Source organism: Canis lupus, chromosome 32, assembly GCF_048164855.1.
Source record: "Canis lupus baileyi chromosome 32, mCanLup2.hap1, whole genome shotgun sequence".
NCBI lineage: Eukaryota > Metazoa > Chordata > Mammalia > Carnivora > Canidae > Canis > Canis lupus.
The window spans coordinates 11,616,350-11,625,659 of NC_132869.1; the positions used below are offsets into that span (position 1 = coordinate 11,616,350).

The 9,310-nt window shown below is 43.1% G+C and overlaps 1 protein-coding gene across 1 annotated transcript in view; it reads right to left on the reverse strand.

Annotated features, from left to right (window-relative positions):
- The window catches only part of INO80 (INO80 complex ATPase subunit), a 129,783-nt gene extending 121,785 nt beyond the window's left edge, over window positions 1-7,998 (reverse strand). The window contains exon 1 of the mRNA XM_072808387.1: window positions 7,860-7,998. The gene's annotated coding sequence lies outside the window, so the exon portion shown is untranslated. The remainder of the gene's footprint in view (window positions 1-7,859) is intronic.
- Window positions 7,999-9,310: the final 1,312 nt, after the last annotated feature.

A 9,310-nucleotide genomic window follows, 5' to 3' on the forward strand; every position in this document is an offset into this window, starting at 1 on the left:
AATCATTCCAGTTTTGGCCACTGAGAGCTCTTTCAGCTGGCTCCTGACATACCCTCCTCCTCATGGGGTTGTGTTGTGGTGGTGGTGAGTGGTTTTTGTTGTTAGAGCACTTCCTTACTTTCTGGCACTACAAGATGTTCTAGGTTCACCTTATATATTTCCTGCCCCATCCTAGAATCAGCCATTTTTCCAAGGAGCTCTTGTTCCTTGTATTAAATAATGGTATTGGAAACTAAGATCTTGTGTTGCTCCTGAGTTTCTTTTAACATCAGCTGACAGACCACAGAAATATATGTATATTTATAATATTTATAATATAATCTGTATTATATTATATATAATATGTAATATTTATATGTATATTGTATATTATATATGTATATAAATACAAGCATGTATACACATATACAAATATTTCAATATGTAACCATCTGTATTAAGCTAAACATGAGTTCATGCTGATGTTCCCAACTCTAATCTACCACATGAATCATTCTAGCCTCCTCCCCTTATCTGTAAATTCACACAATAACAGTGAGGAGCCCATCTCTTACCATCTATTTACTAATTGTTCAATTGCAGTATACATACATATCAGTATCAGAATTAACCCGCACCTTCACGGGATACAATTTTATCAATTAGACTACAATGCTTATGTACAATTCCTTTTGTCTTAGATTCCACTCATTTCCAAGATTACTTAGGTCAGCATGCCCCTTCTTCCCTTTTTAGTAAGGTTATTTCACACATTTCTAATACAATTAGATTCTCTTTTCTACATTCCTTCATGGGACCTCTCTACCTCCTCAATGATCTTTGTTTAATTTTTACACATTAAAGTTAATTTTGTGCTGTAAAACCCTATGGGTTTTAAAATTTTCATGTCATAGCCACCATCATGGTATCCAAAAGAATACCTTTATCAAGCAGTATTTTAACTAAACTACATGCTACTAGAGGCACCTGGCAGGCTCAGTTGGTAGAACGTGCAACTCCTGATCTTAGGGTGGACATGGAGCCTACTTGAAAAAAATGATGTTACAAGGTACTACAATCCTCTATGGAAGTAACATGGTTGGATGGAGAAGTTGAAGTCAAAAGCTGTGACTTTAATGCTATTGACAAGCCAGATAGACTTTAGGAACATTGGCTATCCTCTCAAGGTCCCACAAGCCTCTTTGTAAAGTGAGAGGGTTCAATTAGATGATAATATATAGCAATTAAACACTATGTGTCGGGCAGCCCCAATGGCTCAGCGGTTTAGCGCCGCCTTCAGCCCAGGGCTTGGGTCTATTATTACATTTTAAAAATGACTCTAGGGCAGCCCTGGTGGCTTAGTAGTTTAGCGCCGCCTTCAGCCCAGGGCGTGATCCTGGAGACTTGGAATCAAGTCCTACGTCCTTGCTTCTCCCCCTGCCTGTCTCTGTGTGTGTGTGTCTCTAATAAATAAATAAAATCTTTAAAAATAATAATAAATAAAAAATAAATAAAAATGACTCTTAAAAAGGCAAACTATTACTAACATTAGAATAACATTCAGTGGGGGACCCCGGGGTGGCTCAGTGGTTTAGCGCCTGCCTTCGGCCCAGGGCATGATCAAGTCCCACACTGGGCTCCCTGCATGGAGCCTGCTTCTTCCTCTGCCTGTGTCTCTGCCTCTCTCTGTCTCTCATGAATAAATAAATTTTTTTAAGAAAACAATAAACAAAAAAAATGTGTTTATCTTTGCAGACCCTCTATACTCTCCATGCATATACACACACCTGCATTAATTCACTTGTATATCCCCAGAGTCTACCATAGTCCCTTGAGTGTGGCAGGTGCTCAACAAATTGTTGTTGGGAGGGTCAAAAAGCATTCATTAGGTGTTCAATAAATATTTATTGAATGAACAAAATAAGGAGTTTCATAAACCATTAGGTACAAGCATCATTAAATGGTTTGCTGACCTGAAATAAACTAGGACTAGATCACAAAAGTCTCTGGCTTTGTAACCCTTACAACTGTGTCTGGTTTGTTCTTGAGCCTTAAACACCTTCTGTGCTAATAAGTTTCATAAACAAACAACTCATTATATACCTGTCAAGCAATATTCATCTTTCAAACTAGTTCTCAATTTCCAGGATTATAATTCATGTTTTTCAAAATTCAACTTAATTTAATCAAGTTCATCCCAGTCTTCATTATTCCATCATGGAGTCAAATTTCTTTATCTTCATGTGAAAGCCTTACCATTGCCTTCATAATTTATATTGCCATTTTCTGGAAACTTCCCTCCTGCTTAATTTATTCTTCCTTGAGGTGCAATAATTGGAATCCATTCTATAGTCTAAGAGTGGATTGTATTGTGGTTTTGTACCAAGATAATTAATGCAGTCCATTTTTATTTTTTCTTTTTCATACCTCTCCGGGGAATGACTAACATTTTGTTGGCTTTCTGGCAACACTCAGCAACATTCTCAGGAATAAAGTGACCCAAACATTCTTTTTACCATATTTATGTTCACTAGTCGTTTGTTCATGCGCAAAAATATGAAAGATTTACCCACAGTTTATTCTACTTAGCTACTAACTTCTTACAAAGAAAGCTAGTTCTTTCATGCAAACCTGAAAGAACTTTATTTGTTCTTTTACAAGAATAGTTTTAGTACCATTACCAAAAGATGAACTCTATGCTTGAATGCCCTGAGTAGATCCTATATCCCATACAGGCTGTTCCTTCCGACTACATAACAAATAGTTTCCCTTCTCCCAAATCAGAATAGAATGTATGTCATGGTCTTTGGAGTATTTATTTCTTCAAAGACAAAAATAAACCAATTTTTATTAATATGCTATCTTACAGTTAACATGTCATTTAATTTCAGAAGTGAAAATTATTATCCCCATCCATTTCACAGATAAGGAGAACTGAAACTCAAAAATGTTGAGTAGCTTGGGGCACCTGGGTGGCTCAGTTGGTTAAGTGTCTGATTCTTGGTTTCTGCTCAGATCATGATCTCATGGGTCCTAGGATCCACGCTCAGCAGGGAGTCTGCTTGAAGATTCTTTTCATCTGTGCACCCCCACACACACACTCCCAAGTGCTCTCTCTCTCTCTAAAATAAATAAATCTTAAAAAAAAAAAAAAAAAAAGTTGAGTAGCCTACCCAATGGTTAAGTGGGACTCAAATCTTTCTTAGTCTAAAAACAATGTCTCAGGGACATCTGGGTGGCTCAGCAGTTTAGTGTGCCTGCCTTTGGCCCAGGGCGTGTTCCTGGAGTCCCCGGATGGAGTCCCGAGTCCTGCATCAGGCTCCCTGCGTGGAGCCTGCTTCTCCCTCTGCCTATGTCTCTGCCTCTGTGTGTGTGTGTGTGTGTGTGTGTGTGTGTGTGTCATGAATAAATAAATAAAATCTTTTTTAAAAAATAAAAATAATAAAAAAATAAAAACAATGCCTTGGGACTTCTGGGTGGCTCAGCAATTGAGTGCCTGCCTTCATGCCCAGGATGTGATCCTGGAGTCCCGGGATCGAGTCCCACATCAGGTTCCCTGCATGGAGCCTGCTTCTCTCTCTACCTATGTCTCTGCCTCTCTCTCTCTCTCTCTCTCTCTCACAAATAAATAAAAATCTTAAAAAATCTGCATCCTTATTTTCAGTAACCTATAACTGAAATTAGCATTTCTTTCCTTCAAGTCTGAAGGTAGGCAGCACAGCCCAGCAAGATTAGACTTTCACTAGTTATTTAATTCAGTAATAAAAAGGATATTTCTTACATCATAAATTACTTTTTAAATATGGGAACATGGGATCCCTGGGTGGCGCAGTGGTTTGGCGCCTGCCTTTGGCCCAGGGCGCGATCCTGGAGACCCGGGATCGAATCCCACATCGGGCTCCCGGTGCGTGGAGCCTGCTTCTCCCTCTGCCTGTGTCTCTGCCTCTCTCTCTTTCTCTCTCTGTGACTATCATAAATAAATAAAAATAAAAAAAATAAATAAATAAATATGGGAACTATATATTATATATTTAAATGTATAATATATTATACAATATATCTCATATTCTGAGAAGGCATTCACAAGCTTCTTTAAATTGCAAAGGGGTGCAGGGCACATAAAAAACGTTAAGGACTCTGCTCTATAGGGGTGCCTGGCTGGCTCAGTTGGTGACCCTTGATATCAGGGTTCTGAGTTCAAACCCCACACTGGGCATGGAGCCTATATTTAAAAAAAAAAAAGAAAAAGAAAAAGAAAAAGAACCCTGCTTTACAGACCATCACACAGGCTGTCAATCCTTGGTAGTGAAAGTTTATAAAAGCACCTCACACAGTTGATTCACTGTCTTTCAGTCCATTAAAAGTATCAATATGGGGATCCCTGGGTGGCGCAGTGGTTTGGCGCCTGCCTTTGGCCCAGGGCGTGATCCTGGAGACCCTGGATCGAATCCCACGTTGGGCTCCCGGTGCATGGAGCCTGCTTCTCCCTCTGCCTGTGTCTCTGCCTCTCTCTCTCTCTCTCTCTGTGACTATCATAAATAAATAAAAAAAAAAAAAATTAAAAAAAAAAAAAAAGTATCAATATGGGGCACCTGGATGGCTCTGTGAATAAGCATCCATCCGCCTTTGGCTCAGGTTGTGATCCCAGGGTCCTCAGATCAAGTCCCGCATCCAGCTCCCTGCAGAGAGCCTGCCTCTCCCTCTGCCTATGTCTCTGCCTCTCTCTCTGTCTCTCTCATGAATAAATAAAATCTTTTTTTAAAAAAAAAGTATGAATAGCATTTAATCCCAATTTTTTTAATATCTAATTTGTCAACTACATTTACTATTACTAATCTCCTACTTCTGACCTAACATATATAGAAATCTCTATTATGTACTTATTAAAGCCAGGCATTAAGCTTCGTGATTTTTTCAACCCTAAGCAAACCTACTATATCACGATTAGAAGCGATTCCAATGCTCTGTAATTGAATTCCTAACTTAATGTACCGCCATAGTCTGAATGTTTGTGCCCCCTCCCATCATATGTTGAAATCCAACTCCAAAGATGATGGTATTAGGTGGGACCAGAGCCCTCATGATTAGGATTAGTGTCCATAATAGGTGTTTAATAAGTTATTAGCAACTATGTTCTTCTCATCCTCTGCACGCTACAGCCTATCATATCAAAATGTTCATGCTTAAGATTCAACTTAAAACTTGTCATCAGGGCAGCCCGGGTGGCTCAGTGGTTTAGTGCCCCTTTCAGCCCGGGGTGTGATCCTGGAGACCCGTGATCGAGTCCCATGTCAGGCTCCCTGCATGGAGCCTGCTTCTCCCTCTGCCTGTGTCTCTGCCTCTCTCTCTCTCTCTCTCTCTCTCTCTGTGTCTCTCATGAATAAGTAAATAAATCTTAAAAAAAAAAAACTTGTCATCAACTTCATTTATTTTGCCACACAAATTCAAAGTATCTGGAACTGGAGGGTATTATGCTGAGTGAAGTCAGTCAGTCGGAGAAGGACAAACATTATATGTTCTCATTCATTTGGGGAATATAAATAATAGTGAAAGGGAATATAAGGGAAGGGAGAAGAAATGTGTGGGAAATATCAGAAAGGGAGACAGAACGTAAAGACTGCTAACTCTGGGAAACGAACTAGGGGTGGTAGAAGGGGAGGAGGGCGGGGGGTGGGAGTGAATGGGTGACGGGCACTGGGGGTTATTCTGTATGTTAGTAAATTGAACACCAATAAAAAATAAATTAAAAAAATAAAAAAATAAAAAAAATAAAAAAAAAAACAAATTCAAAGTATCCTATTAACCCTATCCTGTTCCAAACTCTCAAAACTTCACTGGATCCCGGCATTTATATTTTGTGTCAACTTGTACGTTGACGTTAAATCCCCAAGCCAGTTTTAATCCTCTTGAGGGCAGAGAGGTGTCTATTACTCCCTCCCTAGCCCTGTGTCTACACAAGTAACAGCACTCAAAGGCTCTTAGGAATACCATTCCTTGGTAATACAAAGACAAGCAATTATTTAAGTGAAATTATAACACCATAGTTTACGGTCTGTTGCTTAGACATCACATTTCCACCCTGATGTACTCAAAAATGTTTTTATTAGTCATAAACTTTTCTAATCACATTTGTCCTCTTTATAATTTTTTCCTATTAAAAGAGACGAGGATCTTTTTTTTTTTTTTTTTGAGACGACGATCTTTAAAAACTAGTTTGGATTCTACTGAAACAAAATAAAGAGAAAAAGAACACAGTAGACTAGAATAACAGAATTTAACCCTTAAAAATACAAATTTATTTTATTATGTAGTAGGAATGTGACTTTTACCATATAATAACCTCAAATTATTTATTTATAGGAAGAGCTTGAGAACTTCAAGCATAAAACACAAAGGGAATGGAATATTATTTGGCAACAAAATCCTGATACATGCTACAACATGGATGAACCTTGAGAGCATGTTAAGTGAAAGAAGCCAGTCACATAAAGACACATATTGTATGATTCCCTTTGTACGAAATATCCGGAATAGGCAAATCTACAAAGACAGAAAATAGATTAGTGGTCGCTAAGGGCCAGGGAAAGGGCTGAGGGGAGAGTGACTGCTAATGGGACTTCTTTCTGGGGTGATGAATTACACAGTGGTGAAAGTTGTACAACTCTGAGTATATTAAAAATCACCCAGGGGATCCCTGGGTGGCGCAGCGGTTTAGCGCCTGCCTTTGGCCCAGGGCGCGATCCTGGAGTCCTGGGATCGAATCCCACGTCGGGCTCCCTGCAGGGAGCCTGCTTCTCCCTCTGCCTGTGTCTCTGCACCTCTCTCTCTCTCTCTGTCTCTCATTAATAAATAAATTTAAAAATCTTAAAAAGTAAAAAACCACCGAACAGTATTTTTGGTATGTGAATTATATTGCAATAAAGTGGTTACTTAAAAATAAATAAATAAAACGCCACCACTAGCAAACCACAGTGAAAATCTCCTTGGAAAAGAAAATCATGAAAGCCACTGATTGGAAAAGTAACTGGTTACCTGTGACTTTTTCGAGGTCAACCTCCTAATTCCATCTCCCAATCCTACCAACAAGTACTCAAACATGAAACTAAACAGTGTATGAATCAAAGAATTCGGGCACAGTTGGCTGTAAACTAAAATAGTTGAGTGCCTTCTTAGGCTCTATCGCTCCCAAACTGTAGGGGGCTTCCACCCTAGCTGATTACGGAAGTAGTAGTTTTCATCAGCAAGCTCAAGTAGGAATGTCAAAATTGGATGACACTTGCCTAGACGTTCTACAAAAACCTAAAAGACCACAATGGGTGTCCCCTACACACTCCTAAATATGTGCACGTGTTAGGCTGTCCCCACCTAACACCAACAAACAGCATACTCCATTTACCCATATCCCAACTTGCTCCCCATAAACTGGCATACTCTTAAGCTCTTAGATCTTATTTGTTTAAGAGGACAGATAAAGCCCTCACAGGGTTCCCACTTGAGCTCAACCAGCCCCCGCCCTGACCCACCCCACCCCCAAACCCACACACGTGTTAGCCCGACACCGCCCCACCGGGTCCCACGTGCACCTGGTCTAACACAGTCCCCACGTGTGGGCGCCCCACGGGCTCCCTCGGCTATCTGAGGTCACCGCGTGACCCCAGGTCTGTAGAGGTATGAGAGGGGGAAGGACGAGGCCCAGGTCCCTGAGGTCCCAACCCTACGGGGAGTGTCCACACCCATCCTCCCCACTAACCCCAACAAATCCAAGGGCCGGGGGCGACGGCCCCTTTAAGACGCGGCCCAGTCGTCGCCCGCAGAGAGGGGCGCAACGGGGCCTACACAACCCCCCCTTCCGTTCGCCCGCCCACGTCTAGTCGCCTCACCTCGGGCCGCCGGGCCCCGCCGCCGCGGCGGCGGCGGAGGGGGGGCGGGGTGCGGGCGGGGTCCGAAGGGGGGGGTCGCCCCGCCGACGGTGGAGCCGCGGTTCGCTCTCTGAGGCCGTGGGACGGTGACTGCGTTGGGCGTGGACGCTCCTAGCTCGCTCCCTCGGCGGCTCCTGGGACCCCAAGATGGCGGCGGCGCTGAGGCGGCTGCGGGCGCTGGGCCGGCGGCGGCGGCGGCCACTTTCACTCACTGAGAGGAGCGGAGCAGGGACACGGGGAGCCATGGCGGGGGGGAGGAGAGGCGCCATAGCCAGGCCAGAACAATCGAGCCGCTACTCAGCTAGCTTACCCCCGCCCCGCCCACGCTCACAGATCGTCGCCAGCCCGTGGCCTCCCGCAGTGCCGCTGCCGTCGGCCTCGTGCAGCTCGCACCCCGCCGCTGCCGCCTGACGCCCAGTGTGGACTGGGGTTCGGGGGGAGACCCTGATCCATGCCATCTGAGTGCAGATTGGTCGAGGCTGAGACTGGCGAAGATTGCCGAAAGGCGGCGGGGAGGAGGAGGAGGATGTCGTCGCTAGAGTGAGCAAGCAGATCTCGCGGGAGCAAATGTCGCGAGACCTTTCCAGTCCGGCAACCGCCGGAGAAAGGTTACTTTCCCCGGAAGTAACGTCAATCGAAACGGCCGGGGTCCTGGGAATGTTCGTTTCCGCAAGCAGGAGCTAGGAGGGTGCTTGTGAATAGTTTGTTAGGGGCCACGGAACATTGAGATGACTGGAGGGAGAGGTTAGGTTCGAGTGTGGTATTTTATCTTGTTTGTGGCCACTTTGGGCGGGGTTATGCATCGTTGGGAAAGTGCCTGCTGTGTAGAGCCGCTCATTCAGTACAGTACAGTACAGTTTGGGCTCTCGTTTAAGGCTTAGGGACCAAGACCACAATGCTGTGGCATAGAAGTGAAAGCTTTAGGATTCTAGGACTTGGGAACAGAAAGACCTGTTACTAGAAATGTCTTCCTGTTCTCACACCCTCCCAGTGAGCCTGATTTGTCTGTTCCAACTCCACAGTTAAAGCCCCCTGCTAGCCACGTGTACTAGAGTTAGTGAGATTCATTTACCAGGATCTGTGATTAGAAGTACCTAGTGTAAACCTAACTGAAGATGAGCATTAGATTTTCTTAAATGTTAACTGTGCTGTAGTATTTTGGTTCCCTCACATTTAATGCTTTAATTCATTGCAATCTGGCCCTTAGCATTTAAGCAGAACAGCATTTCCTTAAGGTCATTCAGTAGCCTTCTTGTGCTAAATTTACTGCACTTCAGAAAGTTAGTTTTGCTTAGAGGCAAAAATATTGATAGTACCCTTTGTGTGAGAACGAAAGGGATATAAGAAGACAAGTATTTGTTCATTTAGGCAGGGTAGAGGGGGGCATTTAGTAAACCAGAAATTAAAGTGAT